General features: G+C 38.1%; 36 non-coding genes across 36 annotated transcripts; all 36 read left to right on the top strand.

Annotated features, from left to right (window-relative positions):
* Window positions 1-32: 32 nt before the first annotated feature.
* On the top strand, window positions 33-105 carry Trnar-ucg (transfer RNA arginine (anticodon UCG)). Its single transcript has one exon. It is a non-coding gene; the product is annotated as a tRNA-Arg (tRNA).
* Window positions 106-284: 179 nt separating this feature from the next.
* Trnar-ucg (transfer RNA arginine (anticodon UCG)) lies at window positions 285-357 on the top strand. Its single transcript has one exon. It is a non-coding gene; the product is annotated as a tRNA-Arg (tRNA).
* Window positions 358-1,040: 683 nt separating this feature from the next.
* Window positions 1,041-1,113, top strand: Trnar-ucg (transfer RNA arginine (anticodon UCG)). The gene has a single exon. It is a non-coding gene; the product is annotated as a tRNA-Arg (tRNA).
* A 179-nt stretch (window positions 1,114-1,292) lies between these two features.
* Trnar-ucg (transfer RNA arginine (anticodon UCG)) lies at window positions 1,293-1,365 on the top strand. The gene has a single exon. It is a non-coding gene; the product is annotated as a tRNA-Arg (tRNA).
* Window positions 1,366-1,544: 179 nt separating this feature from the next.
* On the top strand, window positions 1,545-1,617 carry Trnar-ucg (transfer RNA arginine (anticodon UCG)). Its single transcript has one exon. It is a non-coding gene; the product is annotated as a tRNA-Arg (tRNA).
* A 179-nt stretch (window positions 1,618-1,796) lies between these two features.
* Trnar-ucg (transfer RNA arginine (anticodon UCG)) lies at window positions 1,797-1,869 on the top strand. Its single transcript has one exon. It is a non-coding gene; the product is annotated as a tRNA-Arg (tRNA).
* Window positions 1,870-2,047: 178 nt separating this feature from the next.
* On the top strand, window positions 2,048-2,120 carry Trnar-ucg (transfer RNA arginine (anticodon UCG)). The gene has a single exon. It is a non-coding gene; the product is annotated as a tRNA-Arg (tRNA).
* A 179-nt stretch (window positions 2,121-2,299) lies between these two features.
* Trnar-ucg (transfer RNA arginine (anticodon UCG)) lies at window positions 2,300-2,372 on the top strand. The gene has a single exon. It is a non-coding gene; the product is annotated as a tRNA-Arg (tRNA).
* Window positions 2,373-2,551: 179 nt separating this feature from the next.
* On the top strand, window positions 2,552-2,624 carry Trnar-ucg (transfer RNA arginine (anticodon UCG)). The gene has a single exon. It is a non-coding gene; the product is annotated as a tRNA-Arg (tRNA).
* A 439-nt stretch (window positions 2,625-3,063) lies between these two features.
* On the top strand, window positions 3,064-3,136 carry Trnar-ucg (transfer RNA arginine (anticodon UCG)). Its single transcript has one exon. It is a non-coding gene; the product is annotated as a tRNA-Arg (tRNA).
* Window positions 3,137-3,315: 179 nt separating this feature from the next.
* Trnar-ucg (transfer RNA arginine (anticodon UCG)) lies at window positions 3,316-3,388 on the top strand. The gene has a single exon. It is a non-coding gene; the product is annotated as a tRNA-Arg (tRNA).
* Window positions 3,389-3,567: 179 nt separating this feature from the next.
* On the top strand, window positions 3,568-3,640 carry Trnar-ucg (transfer RNA arginine (anticodon UCG)). The gene has a single exon. It is a non-coding gene; the product is annotated as a tRNA-Arg (tRNA).
* A 179-nt stretch (window positions 3,641-3,819) lies between these two features.
* Trnar-ucg (transfer RNA arginine (anticodon UCG)) lies at window positions 3,820-3,892 on the top strand. The gene has a single exon. It is a non-coding gene; the product is annotated as a tRNA-Arg (tRNA).
* Window positions 3,893-4,322: 430 nt separating this feature from the next.
* Window positions 4,323-4,395, top strand: Trnar-ucg (transfer RNA arginine (anticodon UCG)). Its single transcript has one exon. It is a non-coding gene; the product is annotated as a tRNA-Arg (tRNA).
* Window positions 4,396-4,574: 179 nt separating this feature from the next.
* Window positions 4,575-4,647, top strand: Trnar-ucg (transfer RNA arginine (anticodon UCG)). Its single transcript has one exon. It is a non-coding gene; the product is annotated as a tRNA-Arg (tRNA).
* Window positions 4,648-4,826: 179 nt separating this feature from the next.
* Trnar-ucg (transfer RNA arginine (anticodon UCG)) lies at window positions 4,827-4,899 on the top strand. The gene has a single exon. It is a non-coding gene; the product is annotated as a tRNA-Arg (tRNA).
* A 677-nt stretch (window positions 4,900-5,576) lies between these two features.
* On the top strand, window positions 5,577-5,649 carry Trnar-ucg (transfer RNA arginine (anticodon UCG)). The gene has a single exon. It is a non-coding gene; the product is annotated as a tRNA-Arg (tRNA).
* Window positions 5,650-6,079: 430 nt separating this feature from the next.
* On the top strand, window positions 6,080-6,152 carry Trnar-ucg (transfer RNA arginine (anticodon UCG)). Its single transcript has one exon. It is a non-coding gene; the product is annotated as a tRNA-Arg (tRNA).
* A 179-nt stretch (window positions 6,153-6,331) lies between these two features.
* Trnar-ucg (transfer RNA arginine (anticodon UCG)) lies at window positions 6,332-6,404 on the top strand. The gene has a single exon. It is a non-coding gene; the product is annotated as a tRNA-Arg (tRNA).
* Window positions 6,405-7,081: 677 nt separating this feature from the next.
* Window positions 7,082-7,154, top strand: Trnar-ucg (transfer RNA arginine (anticodon UCG)). The gene has a single exon. It is a non-coding gene; the product is annotated as a tRNA-Arg (tRNA).
* A 179-nt stretch (window positions 7,155-7,333) lies between these two features.
* Window positions 7,334-7,406, top strand: Trnar-ucg (transfer RNA arginine (anticodon UCG)). Its single transcript has one exon. It is a non-coding gene; the product is annotated as a tRNA-Arg (tRNA).
* Window positions 7,407-7,585: 179 nt separating this feature from the next.
* On the top strand, window positions 7,586-7,658 carry Trnar-ucg (transfer RNA arginine (anticodon UCG)). Its single transcript has one exon. It is a non-coding gene; the product is annotated as a tRNA-Arg (tRNA).
* A 179-nt stretch (window positions 7,659-7,837) lies between these two features.
* On the top strand, window positions 7,838-7,910 carry Trnar-ucg (transfer RNA arginine (anticodon UCG)). Its single transcript has one exon. It is a non-coding gene; the product is annotated as a tRNA-Arg (tRNA).
* A 179-nt stretch (window positions 7,911-8,089) lies between these two features.
* On the top strand, window positions 8,090-8,162 carry Trnar-ucg (transfer RNA arginine (anticodon UCG)). The gene has a single exon. It is a non-coding gene; the product is annotated as a tRNA-Arg (tRNA).
* Window positions 8,163-8,341: 179 nt separating this feature from the next.
* Trnar-ucg (transfer RNA arginine (anticodon UCG)) lies at window positions 8,342-8,414 on the top strand. Its single transcript has one exon. It is a non-coding gene; the product is annotated as a tRNA-Arg (tRNA).
* Window positions 8,415-8,593: 179 nt separating this feature from the next.
* On the top strand, window positions 8,594-8,666 carry Trnar-ucg (transfer RNA arginine (anticodon UCG)). Its single transcript has one exon. It is a non-coding gene; the product is annotated as a tRNA-Arg (tRNA).
* Window positions 8,667-9,343: 677 nt separating this feature from the next.
* On the top strand, window positions 9,344-9,416 carry Trnar-ucg (transfer RNA arginine (anticodon UCG)). The gene has a single exon. It is a non-coding gene; the product is annotated as a tRNA-Arg (tRNA).
* A 179-nt stretch (window positions 9,417-9,595) lies between these two features.
* On the top strand, window positions 9,596-9,668 carry Trnar-ucg (transfer RNA arginine (anticodon UCG)). Its single transcript has one exon. It is a non-coding gene; the product is annotated as a tRNA-Arg (tRNA).
* A 179-nt stretch (window positions 9,669-9,847) lies between these two features.
* Trnar-ucg (transfer RNA arginine (anticodon UCG)) lies at window positions 9,848-9,920 on the top strand. The gene has a single exon. It is a non-coding gene; the product is annotated as a tRNA-Arg (tRNA).
* A 179-nt stretch (window positions 9,921-10,099) lies between these two features.
* On the top strand, window positions 10,100-10,172 carry Trnar-ucg (transfer RNA arginine (anticodon UCG)). Its single transcript has one exon. It is a non-coding gene; the product is annotated as a tRNA-Arg (tRNA).
* A 179-nt stretch (window positions 10,173-10,351) lies between these two features.
* Trnar-ucg (transfer RNA arginine (anticodon UCG)) lies at window positions 10,352-10,424 on the top strand. Its single transcript has one exon. It is a non-coding gene; the product is annotated as a tRNA-Arg (tRNA).
* A 431-nt stretch (window positions 10,425-10,855) lies between these two features.
* Window positions 10,856-10,928, top strand: Trnar-ucg (transfer RNA arginine (anticodon UCG)). Its single transcript has one exon. It is a non-coding gene; the product is annotated as a tRNA-Arg (tRNA).
* Window positions 10,929-11,107: 179 nt separating this feature from the next.
* Trnar-ucg (transfer RNA arginine (anticodon UCG)) lies at window positions 11,108-11,180 on the top strand. Its single transcript has one exon. It is a non-coding gene; the product is annotated as a tRNA-Arg (tRNA).
* A 425-nt stretch (window positions 11,181-11,605) lies between these two features.
* Window positions 11,606-11,678, top strand: Trnar-ucg (transfer RNA arginine (anticodon UCG)). Its single transcript has one exon. It is a non-coding gene; the product is annotated as a tRNA-Arg (tRNA).
* Window positions 11,679-12,607: 929 nt separating this feature from the next.
* Trnar-ucg (transfer RNA arginine (anticodon UCG)) lies at window positions 12,608-12,680 on the top strand. The gene has a single exon. It is a non-coding gene; the product is annotated as a tRNA-Arg (tRNA).
* Window positions 12,681-12,859: 179 nt separating this feature from the next.
* Trnar-ucg (transfer RNA arginine (anticodon UCG)) lies at window positions 12,860-12,932 on the top strand. The gene has a single exon. It is a non-coding gene; the product is annotated as a tRNA-Arg (tRNA).
* The last annotated feature ends 392 nt before the right edge of the window (window positions 12,933-13,324 follow it).

The following is a 13,324-nucleotide window of genomic DNA, read 5'->3' as shown; positions in this document are numbered from 1 at the left end:
TTTTCATCCTGTTTTCTTTCGCACATCGATGTGGCCGCGTGGCCTAATGGATAAGGCGTCTGACTTCGAATCAGAAGATTGCGAGGTCGAGTCTCGTCGTGGTCGAATTGTTTTGTCGTGATCATTCTTTTATATTAAACGAAACAACTTAAACCTGTTAATCATGAGTATGTTGCGTTTAACATGTGAATTATTTTTCGATGCTGATTTCTACGATAATTTCTACTTCGGTGGTTTAGATGCCCTCATATATTTTCATCCTGTTTTCTTTCGTATATTGATGTGGCCGCGTGGCCTAATGGATAAGGCGTCTGACTTCGAATCAGAAGATTGCGAGTTCGAGTCTCGTCGTGGTCGAATTGTTTTGTCGTGATCATTCTTTTATATTAAACGAAACAACTTAAACCTGTTAATCATGAGTATGTTGCGTTTAACATGTGAATTATTTTTCGATGCTGATTTCTACCATAATTTCTACTTCGGTTGTTTAGAGGCCCTCATATATTTTCATCCTGTTTTCTTTCGTATACCAATGTTGCCGCGTGGCCTAATTGATAAGGCGTCTGACTTCAAATCAGAAGATTGCGAGTTCGAGTCTCGTCATTGTAAAATTGTTTTGTCGTGATCATTCTTTTATATTAAACGAAACAACTTAAACCTGTTAATCATGAGTATGTTGCGTTTAACATGTGAATTATTTTTCGATGCTGATTTCTACCATAATTTCTACTCCGGTTGTTTAGATGCCCTCATATATTTTCATCCTGTTTTCTTTCGCACATCGATGTGGCCGCGTGGCCTAATGGATAAGGCGTCTGTGATCGAATCAGAAGATTGCGAGTTCGAGTCTCGTCGTGGTCGAATTGTTTTGTCGTGATCATTCTTTTATATTAAACGAAACAACTTAAACCTGTTAATCATGAGTATGTTGCGTTTAACATGTGAATTATTTTTCGATGCGGATTTCTACCATAATTTCTACTCCGGTTGTTTAGATGCCCTCATATATTTTCATCCTGTTTTCTTTCGCACATCGATGTGGCCGCGTAGCCTAATGCATTAGGCGTCTGACTTCGAATCAGAAGATTGCGAGTTCGAGTCTCGTCGTGGTCGAATTGTTTTGTCGTGATCATTCTTTTATATTAAACGAAACAACTTAAACCTGTTAATCATGAGTATGTTGCGTTTTACATGTGAATTATTTTTCGATGCTGATTTCTACCATAATTTCTACTTCGGTTGTTTAGATGCCCTCATATATTTTCATCCTGTTTTCTTTCGCACATCGATGTGGCCGCGTGGCCTAACGGATAAGGCGTCTGACTTCGAATAAGAAGATTGCGAGTTCGAGTCTCGTCGTGGTCGAATTGTTTTGTCGTGATCATTCTTTTATATTAAACGAAACAACTTAAACCTGTTAATCATGAGTATGTTGCGTTTAACATGTGAATTATTTTTCGATGCTGATTTCTACCATAATTTCTACTCCGGTGGTTTAGATGCCCTCATATATTTTCATCCTGTTTTCTTTCGCACATCGATGTGGCCGCGTGGCCTACTGGATAAGGCGTCTGACTTCGAATCAGAAGATTGCGAGTTCGAGTCTCGTCGTGGTCGAATTGTTTTGTCGTGATCATTCTTTTATATTAAACGAAACAACTTAAACCTGTTAATCATGAGTATGTTGCGTTTAACATGTGAATTATTTTTCGATGCTGATTTCTACCATAATTTCTACTTCGGTTGTTTAGAGGCCCTCATATATTTTCATCCTGTTTTCTTTCGTATACCAATGTGGCCGCGTGGCCTAATGGATAAGGCGTCTGACTTCGAATCAGAAGATTGCGAGTTCGAGTCTCGTCGTGGTCGAATTGTTTTGTCGTGATCATTCTTTGTATTAAACGAATCAACTTAAACCTGTTAATCATGAGTATGTTGCGTTTAACATGTGAATTATTTTTCGATGCTGATTTCTACGATAATTTCTACTTCGGTGGTTTAGATGCCCTCATATATGTTCATCCTGGTTTCTTTCGTATATTGGTGTGGCCGCGTGGCCTAATGGATAAGGCGTCTGACTTCGAATCAGAAGATTGCGAGTTCGAGTCTCGTCGTGGTCGAATTGTTTTGTCGTGATCATTCTTTTATATTAAACGAAACAACTTAAACCTGTTAATCATGAGTATGTTGCGTTTAACATGTGAATTATTTTTCGATGCTGATTTCTACCATAATTTCTACTCCGGTTGTTTAGATGCCCTCATATATTTTCATCCTGTTTTCTTTCGCACATCGATGTGGCCGCGTAGCCTAATGGATAAGGCGTCTGACGTCGAATCAGAAGATTGCGAGTTCGAGTCTCGTCGTGGTCGAATTGTTTTGTCGTGATCATTCTTTTATATTAAACGAAACAACTTAAACCTGTTAATCATGAGTATGTTGCGTTTTACATGTGAATTATTTTTCGATGCTGATTTCTACCATAATTTCTACTTCGGTTGTTTAGATACCCTCATATATTATCATCCTGTTTTCTTTCGCACATCGATGTGGCCGCGTGGCCTAACGGATAAGGCGTCTTACTTCGAATCAGAAGATTGCGAGTTCGAGTCTCGTCGTGGTCGAATTGTTTTGTCGTGATCATTCTTTTATATTAAACGAAACAACTTAAACCTGTTAATCATGAGTATGTTGCGTTTAACATGTGAATTATTTTTCGATGCTGATTTCTACCATAATTTCTACTTCGGTTGTTTAGATGCCCTCATATATTTTCATCCTGTTTTCTTTCGCGCATCGATGTGGCCGCGTGGCCTAATGGATAAGGCGTCTGACTTCGAATCAGAAGATTGCGAGGTCGAGTCTGGTCGTGGTCGAATAGTTTTGTCGTGATCATTCTTTTATATGAAACGAAACAACTTAAACCTGTTAATCATGAGTATGTTGCGTTTAACATGTGAATTATTTTTCGATGCTGATTTCTACCATAATTTCTACTTCGGTGGTTTAGATGCCCTCATATATTTTCATCCTGTTTTCTTTCGTATATTGATGTGGCCGCGTGGCCGCGTGGCCTAATGGATAAGGCGTCTGACTTCGAATCAGAAGATTGCGAGTTCGAGTCTCGTCGTGGTCGAATTGTTTTGTCGTGATCATTCTTTTATATTAAACGAAACAACTTAAACCTGTTAATCATGAGTATGTTGCGTTTAACATGTGAATTATTTTTCGATGCTGATTTCTACCATAATTTCTACTTCGGTTGTTTAGATGCCCTCATATATTTTCATCCTGTTTTCTTTCGCACATCGATGTGGCCGCGTGGCCTAATGGATAAGGCGTCTGACTTCGAATCAGAAGATTGCGAGTTCGAGTCTCGTCGTGGTCGAATTGTTTTGTCGTGATCATTCTTTTATATTAAACGAAACAACTTAAACCTGTTAATCATGAGTATGTTGCGTTTAACATGTGAATTATTTTTCGATGCTGATTTCTACCATAATTTCTACTTCGGTTGTTTAGATGCCCTCATATATTTTCATCCTGTTTTCTTTCGCACATCGATGTGGCCGCGTGGCCTAATGGATAAGGCGTCTGACTTCGAATCAGAAGATTGCGAGTTCGAGTCTCGTCGTGGTCGAATTGTTTTGTCGTGATCATTCTTTTATATTAAACGAAACAACTTCCACCTGTTAATCATGAGTATGTTGCGTTTAACATGTGAATTATTTTTCGATGCTGATTTCTACCATAATTTCTACTTCGGTTGTTTAGATGCCCTCATATATTTTCATCCTGTTTTCTTTCGCGCATCGATGTGGCCGCGTGGCCTAATGGATAAGGCGTCTGACTTCGAATCAGAAGATTGCGAGTTCGAGTCTCGTCGTGGTCGAATTGTTTTGTCGTGATCATTCTTTTATATTAAACGAAACAACTTAAACCTGTTAATCATGAGTATGTTGCGTTTAACATGTGAATTATTTTTCGATGCTGATTTCTACCATAATTTCTACTTCGGTTGTTTAGATGCCCTCATATATTTTCATCCTGTTTTCTTTCGTATACCAATGTGGCCGCGTGGCCTAATGGATAAGGTGTCTGATTCCAATCAGAAGATTGCGAGTTCGAGTCTCGTCGTGGTCGAATTGTTTTGTCGTGATCATTCTTTTATATTAAATGAAACAACTTAAACCTGTTAATCATGAGTATGTTGCGTTTAACATGTGAATTATTTTTCGATGCTGATTTCTACCATAATTTCTACTTCGGTTGTTTAGATGCCCTCATATATTTTCATCCTGTTTTCTTTCGCACATCGATGTGGCCGCGTGGCCTAATTGATAAGGCGTCTGACTTCGAATCAGAAGATTGCGAGTTCGAGTCTCGTCGTGGTCGAATTGTTTTGTCGTGATCATTCTTTTATATTAAACGAAACAACTTCCACCTGTTAATCATGAGTATGTTGCGTTTAACATGTGAATTATTTTTCGATGCTGATTTCTACCATAATTTCTACTTCGGTTGTTTAGATGCCCTCATATATTTTAATCCTGTTTTCTTTCTTATATTGATGTGGCCGCGTGGCCTAATGGATAAGGCGTCTGACTTCGAATCAGAAGATTGCGAGTTCGAGTCTCGTCGTGGTCGAATTGTTTTGTCGTGATCATTCTTTTATATTAAACGAAACAACTTAAACCTGTTAATCATGAGTATGTTGCGTTTAACATGTGAATTATTTTTCGATGCTGATTTCTACCATAATTTCTACTTCGGTTGTTTAGAGGCCCTCATATATTTTAATCCTGTTTTCTTTCGTATACCAATGTGACCGCGTGGCCTAATGGATAAGGCGTCTAACTTCGAATCAGAAGATTGCGAGTTCGAGTCTCGTCGTGGTCGAATTGTTTTGTCGTGATCATTCTTTTATATTTAACGAAACAACTTAAACCTGTTAATCATGAGTATGTTGCGTTTAACATGTGAATTATTTTTCGATGCTGATTTCTACCATAATTTCTACTTCGGTTGTTTAGATGCCCTCATATATTTTCATCCTGTTTTCTTGCGTATACCAATGTGGCCGCGTGGCCTAATGGATAAGGCGTCTGACTTCGAATCAGAAGATTTCGAGTCTCGTCGTGGTCGAAGTGGTTTGTCGTGATCATTCTTTTATATTAAACGAAACAACTTAAACCTGTTAATCATGAGTATGTTGCGTTTAACATGTGAATTATTTTTCGATGCTGATTTCTACCATAATTTCTACTTCGGTTGTTTAGATGACCTCATATATTTTCATCCTGTTTTCTTGCGTATATTGATGTGGCCGCGTGGCCTAATGGATAAGGCGTCTGACTGGCAATTAGAAGAGTCCGCGTTCGTGTCTCGTCGTGATCGAATTGTTTTGTCGTGATCATTCTTTTATATTAAAGGAAACAATTTACACCTGTTAATCATGAGTATGTTGCGTTTAACATGTGAATTATTTTTCGATGCTGATGTCTACCATAATTTCTACTTCGGTTGTTTAGATGCCCTCATATATTTTCATCCTGTTTTCAGTCGTATATTAATGTGGCCGCGTGGCCTAATGGATAAGGCGTCTGACTTCGAATCAGAAGATTGCGAGTTCGTGTCTCGTCGTGGTCGAATTGTTTTGTCGTGATCATTCTTTTATATTAAACGAAACAACTTAAACCTGTTAATCATGAGTATGTTGCGTTTAACATGTGAATTATTTTTCGATGCTGATTTCTACCATAATTTCTACTTCGGTTGTTTAGATGCCCTCATATATTTTCATCCTGTTTTCTTTCGTATACCAATGTGGCCGCGTGGCCTAATGGATAAGGTGTCTGATTCCAATCAGAAAATTGCGAGTTCGAGTCTCGTCGTGGTCGAATTGTTTTGTCGTGATCATTCTTTTATATTAAACGAAACAACTTAAACCTGTTAATCATGAGTATGTTGCGTTTAACATGTGAATTATTTTTCGATGCTGATTTCTACCATAATTTCTACTTCGGTTGTTTAGATGCCCTCATATATTTTAATCTTGTTTTCTTTCTTATATTGATGTGGCCGCGTTGCCTAATGGATAAGGCGTCTGACTTCGAATCAGAAGATTGCGAGTTCGAGTCTCGTCGTGGTCGAATTGTTTTGTCGTGATCATTCTTTTATATTAAACGAAACAACTTAAACCTGTTAATCATGAGTATGTTGCGTTTAACATGTGAATTATTTTTCGATGCTGATTTCTACCATAATTTCTACTTCGGTTGTTTAGAGGCCCTCATATATTTTAATCCTGTTTTCTTTCGTATACCAATGTGGCCGCGTGGCCTAATGGATAAGGCGTCTAACTTCGAACCAGAAGATTGCGAGTTCGAGTCTCGTCGTGGTCGAATTGTTTTGTCGTGATCATTCTTTTATATTTAACGAAACAACTTAAACCTGTTAATCATGAGTATGTTGCGTTTAACATGTGAATTATTTTTCGATGCTGATTTCTACCATAATTTCTACTTCGGTTGTTTAGATGCCCTCATATATTTTCATCCTGTTTTCTTTCGTATACCAATGTGGCCGCGTGGCCTAATGGATAAGGCGTCTGACTTCGAATCAGAAGATTTCGAGTCTCGTCGTGGTCGAAGTGGTTTGTCGTGATCATTCTTTTATATTAAACGAAACAACTTAAACCTGTTAATCATGAGTATGTTGCGTTTAACATGTGAATTATTTTTCGATGCTGATTTCTACCATAATTTCTACTTCGGTTGTTTAGATGCCCTCATATATTTTCATCCTGTTTTCTTGCGTATATTGATGTGGCCGCGTGGCCTAATGGATAAGGCGTCTGACTGGCAATTAGAAGAGTCCGCGTTCGTGTCTCGTCGTGATCGAATTGTTTTGTCGTGATCATTCTTTTATATTAAAGGAAACAATTTACACCTGTTAATCATGAGTATGTTGCGTTTAACATGTGAATTATTTTTCGATGCTGATGTCTACCATAATTTCTACTTCGGTTGTTTAGATGCCCTCATATATTTTCATCCTGTTTTCAGTCGTATATTAATGTGGCCGCGTGGCCTAATGGATAAGGCGTCTGACTTCGAATCAGAAGATTGCGAGTTCGAGTCTCGTCGTGGTCGAATTGTTTTGTCGTGATCATTCTTTTATATTAAACGAAACAACTTAAACCTGTTAATCATGAGTATGTTGCGTTTAACATGTGAATTATTTTTCGATGCTGATTTCTACCATAATTTCTACTTCGGTTGTTTAGATGCCCTCATATATTTTCATCCTGTTTTCTTTCGTATACCAATGTGGCCGCGTGGCCTAATGGATAAGGCGTCTGACTTCGAATCAGAAGATTGCGAGTTCGAGTCTCGTCGTGGTCGAATTGTTTTGTCGTGATCATTCTTTTATATTAAACGAAACAACTTAAACCTGTTAATCATGAGTATGTTGCGTTTAACATGTGAATTATTTTTCGATGCTGATTTCTACGATAATTTCTACTTCGGTGGTTTAGATGCCCTCATATATTTTCATCCTGGTTTCTTTCGTATATTGATGTGGCCGCGTGGCCTAATGGATAAGGCGTCTGACTTCGAATCAGAAGATTGCGAGTTCGAATCTCGTCGTGGTCGAATTGTTTTGTCGTGATCATTCTTTTATATTAAACGAAACAACTTAAACCTGTTAATCATGAGTATGTTGCGTTTAACATGTGAATTATTTTTCGATGCTGATTTTTACGATAATTTCTACTTCGGTGGTTTAGATGCCCTCATATATTTTCATCCTGGTTTCTTCCGCACATCGACGTGGCCGCGTGGCCTAATGGATAAGGCGTCTGACTTCGAATCAGAAGATTGCGAGTTCGAGTCTCGTCGTGGTCGAATTGTTTTGTCGTGATCATTCTTTTATATTAAACGAAACAACTTAAACCTGTTAATCATGAGTATGTTGCGTTTAACATGTGAATTATTTTTCGATGCTGATTTCTACCATAATTTCTACTTCGGTGGTTTAGATGCCCTCATATATTTTCATCCAGGTTTCTTTCGTATATTGATGTGGCCGTGTGGCCTAATGGATAAGGCGTCTGACTTCGAATCAGAAGATTGCGAGTTCGAGTCTCGTCGTGGTCGAATTGTTTTGTCGTGATCATTCTTTTACATTAAACGAAACAACTTAAACCTGTTAATCATGAGTATGTTGCGTTTAACATGTGAATTATTTTTCGATGCTGATTTTTACGATAATTTCTACTTCGGTGGTTTAGATGCCCTCATATATTTTCATCCTGGTTTCTTCCGCACATCGATGTGGCCGCGTGGCCTAATGGATAAGGCGTCTGACTTCGAATCAGAAGATTGCGAGTTCGAGTCTCGTCGTGGTCGAATTGTTTTGTCGTGATCATTCTTTTATATTAAACGAAACAACTTAAACCTGTTAATCATGAGTATGTTGCGTTTAACATGTGAATTATTTTTCGATGCTGATTTCTACCATAATTTCTACTTCGGTTGTTTAGATGCCCTCATATATTTTCATCCTGTTTTCTTTCGCACATCGATGTGGCCGCGTGGCCAAATGGATATGGCGCCTGACTTCGAATCAGAAGATTGCGAGTTCGAGTCTCGTCGTGGTCGAATTGTTTTGTCGTGATCATTCTTTTATATTAAACGAAACAACTTAAACCTGTTAATCATGAGTATGTTGCGTTTAACATGTGAATTAGTTTTCGATGCTGATTTCTACCATAATTTCTACTTCGGTTGTTTAGATGCCCTCATATATTTTCATCCTGTTTTCTTTCGTATACCAATGTGGCCGCGTGGCCTAATGGATAAGGCGTCTGACTTCGAATCAGGAGATTTCGAGTCTCGTCGTGGTCGAAGTGGTTTGTCGTGATCATTCTTTTATATTAAACGAAACAACTTAAACCTGTTAATCATGAGTATGTTGCGTTTAACATGTGAATTATTTTTCGATGCTGATTTCTACCATAATTTCTACTTCGGTTGTTTAGATGCCCTCATATATTTTCATCCTGTTTTCTTGCGTATATTGATGTGGCCGCGTGGCCTAATGGATAAGGCGTCTGACTGGCAATTAGAAGAGTCCGCGTTCGTGTCTCGTCGTGATCGAATTGTTTTGTCGTGATCATTCTTTTATATTAAAGGAAACAATTTACACCTGTTAATCATGAGTATGTTGCGTTTAACATGTGAATTATTTTTCGATGCTGATGTCTACCATAATTTCTACTTCGGTTGTTTAGATGCCCTCATATATTTTCATCCTGTTTTCAGTCGTATATTAATGTGGCCGCGTGGCCTAATGGATAAGGCGTCTGACTTCGAATCAGCAGATTGCGAGTTCGAGTCTCGTCGTGGTCCAATTGTTTTGTCGTGATCATTCTTTTATATTAAACGAAACAACTTAAACCTGTTAATCATGAGTATGTTGCGTTTAACATGTGAATTATTTTTCGATGCTGATTTCTACCATAATTTCTACTTCGGTTGTTTAGATGCCCTCATATATTTTCATCCTGTTTTCTTTCGTATACCAATGTGGCCGCGTGGCCTAATGGATAAGGCGTCTGACTTCGAATCAGAAGATTGCGAGTTCGAGTCTCGTCGTGGTCGAATTGTTTTGTCGTGATCATTCTTTTATATTAAACGAAACAACTTAAACCTGTTAATCATGAGTATGTTGCGTTTAACATGTGAATTATTTTTCGATGCTGATTTTTACGATAATTTCTACTTCGGTGGTTTAGATGCCCTCATATATTTTCATCCTGGTTTCTTCCGCACATCGATGTGGCCGCGTGGCCTAATGGATAAGGCGTCTGACTTCGAATCAGAAGATTGCGAGTTCGAGTCTCGTCGTGGTCGAATTGTTTTGTCGTGATCATTCTTTTATATTAAACGAAACAACTTAAACCTGTTAATCATGAGTATGTTGCGTTTAACATGTGAATTATTTTTCGATGCTGATTTTTACGATAATTTCTACTTCGGTGGTTTAGATGCCCTCATATATTTTCATCCTGGTTTCTTCCGCACATCGATGTGGCCGCGTGGCCTAATGGATAAGGCGTCTGACTTCGAATCAGAAGATTGCGAGTTCGAGTCTCGTCGTGGTCGAATTGTTTTGTCGTGATCATTCTTTTATATTAAACGAAACAACTTAAACCTGTTAATCATGAGTATGTTGCGTTTAACATGTGAATTATTTTTCGATGCTGATTTTTACGATAATTTCTACTTCGGTGGTTTAGATGCCCTCATATATTTTCATCCTGGTTTCTTCCGCACATCGATGTGGCCGCGTGGCCTAATGGATAAGGCGTCTGACTTCGAATCAGAAGATTGCGAGTTCGAGTCTCGTCGTGGTCGAATTGTTTTGTCGTGATCATTCTTTTATATTAAACGAAACAACTTAAACCTGTTAATCATGAGTATGTTGCGTTTAACATGTGAATTATTTTTCGATGCTGATTTCTACCATAATTTCTACTTCGGTTGTTTAGATGCCCTCATATATTTTCATCCTGTTTTCTTTCGCACATCGATGTGGCCGCCTGGCCAAATGGATATGGCGCCTGACTTCGAATCAGAAGATTGCGAGTTCGAGTCTCGTCGTGGTCGAATTGTTTTGTCGTGATCATTCTTTTATATTAAACGAAACAACTTAAACCTGTTAATCATGAGTATGTTGCGTTTAACATGTGAATTATTTTTCGATGCTGATTTCTACCATAATTTCTACTTCGGTTGTTTAGAGGCCCTCATATATTTTCATCCTGTTTTCTTTCGTATACCAATGTGGCCGCGTGGCCTAATGGATAAGGCGTCTGACTTCGAATCAGAAGATTGCGAGTTCGAGTCTCGTCGTGGTCAAATTGTTTTGTCGTGATCATTCTTTTATATTAAACGAAACAACTTAAACCTGTTAATCATGAGTATGTTGCGTTTAACATGTGAATTATTTTTCGATGCTGATTTCTACCATAATTTCTACTCCGGTTGTTTAGATGCCCTCATATATTTTCATCCTGTTTTCTTTCGCACATCGATGTGGCCGCGTGGCCTAATGGATAAGGCGTCTGACTTCGAATCAGAAGATTGCGAGTTCGAGTCTCGTCGTGGTCGAATTGTTTTGTCGTGATCATTCTTTTATATTAAACGAAACAACTTAAACCTGTTAATCATGAGTATGTTGCGTTTAACATGTGAATTATTTTTCGATGCTGATTTCTACCATAATTTCTACTTCGGTTGTTTAGATGCCCTCATATATTTTCATCCTGGTTTCTTTCGTATACCAATGTGGCCGCGTGGCCTAATGGATAAGGCGTCTGACTTCGAATCAGAAGATTTCGAGTCTCGTCGTGGTCGAATTGGTTTGTCGTGATCATTCTTTTATATTAAACGAAACAACTTAAACCTGTTAATCATGAGTATTTTGCGTTTAACATGTGAATTATTTTTCGATGCTGATTTCTACCATAATTTCTACTTCGGTGGTATAGATGCCCTCATATATTTTAATCCTGGTTTCTTTCGTATATTGATTTGGCCGCGTGGCCTAATGGATAAGGCGTCTGACTTCGAATCAGAAGATTTCGAGTTCGAGTCTCGTCGTGGTCCAATTGTTTTGTCGTGATCATTCTTTTATATTAAACGAAACAACTTAAACCTGTTAATCATGAGTATGTTGCGTTTAACATGTGAATTATTTTTCGATGCTGATTTCTACCATAATTTCTACTTCGGTTGTTTAGATGCCCTCATATATTTTCATCCTGTTTTCTTTCGTATACCAATGTGGCCGCGTGGCCTAATGGATAAGGCGTCTGACTTCGAATCAGAAGATTGCAAGGTCGAGTCTCGTCGTGGTCGAATTGTTTTGTCGTGATCATTCTTTTATATTAAACGAAACAACTTAAACCTGTTAATCATGAGTATGTTGCGTTTAACATGTGAATTATTTTTCGATGCTGATTTCTACCATAATTTCTACTTCGGTTGTTTAGATTCCCTCATATATTTTCATCCTGTTTTCTTTCGTATACCAATGTGGCCGCGTGGCCTAATGGATAAGGCGTCTGACTTCGAATCAGAAGATTTCGAGTCTCGTCGTGGTCGAATTGGTTTGTCGTGATCATTCTTTTATATTAAACGAAACAACTTAAACCTGTTAATCATGAGTATGTTGCGTTTAACATGTGAATTATTTTTCGATGCTGATTTCTACCATAATTTCTACTTCGGTTGTTTAGATGCCCTCATATATTTTCATCCTGTTTTCTTGCGTATATTGATGTGGACGCGTGGCCTAATGGATAAGGCGTCTGACTGGCAATTAGAAGAGTCCGCGTTCGTGTCTCGTCGTGATCGAATTGTTTTGTCGTGATCATTCTTTTATATTAAAGGAAACAATTTACACCTGTTAATCATGAGTATGTTGCGTTTAACATGTGAATTATTTTTCGATGCTGATTTCTACCATAATTTCTACCTCGGTTGTTTAGATGCCCTCATATATTTTAATCCTGTTTTCAGTCGTATATTAATGTGGCCGCGTGGCCTAATGGATAAGGCGTCTGACTTCGAATCAGAAGATTGCGAGTTCGAGTCTCGTCGTGGTCCAATTGTTTTGTCGTGATCATTCTTTTATATTAAACGAAACAACTTAAACCTGTTAATCATGAGTATGTTGCGTTTAACATGTGAATTATTTTTCGATGCTGATTTCTACAATAATTTCTACTTCGGTTGTTTAGATGCCCTCATATATTTTCATCCTGTTTTCTTTCGCACATCGATGTGGCCGCGTGGCCTAATGGATAAGGCGTCTGACTTCGAATCAGAAGATTGCGAATTCGAGTCTCGTCGTGGTCGAATTGTTTTGTCGTGATCATTCTTTTATATTAAACGAAACAACTTAAACCTGTTAATCATGAGTATGTTGCGTTTAACATGTGAATTATTTTTCGATGCTGATTTCTACAATAATGTCTACTTCGGTTGTTTAGATGCCCTCATATATTTTCATCCTGTTTTCTTTCGCACATCGATGTGGCCGCGTGGCCTAATGGATAAGGCGTCTTACTTCGGATCAGAAGATTGCGAATTCGAGTCTCGTCCTGGTCGAATTGTTTTGTCGTGATCATTCTTTTATATTAAACGAAACAACTTAAACCTGTTAATCATGAGTATGTTGCGTTTAACATGTGAATTATTTTTCGATGCTGATTTCTACAATAATTTCTACTTCGATTGTTTAGATGACC

This window comes from Euprymna scolopes, chromosome 11 (genome assembly GCF_053919585.1).
Source record: "Euprymna scolopes isolate OS-2025 chromosome 11, ASM5391958v1, whole genome shotgun sequence".
Taxonomy (NCBI): Eukaryota; Metazoa; Mollusca; class Cephalopoda; order Sepiida; family Sepiolidae; genus Euprymna; species Euprymna scolopes.
This window is presented reverse-complemented; position numbering and strand designations above follow the sequence as displayed.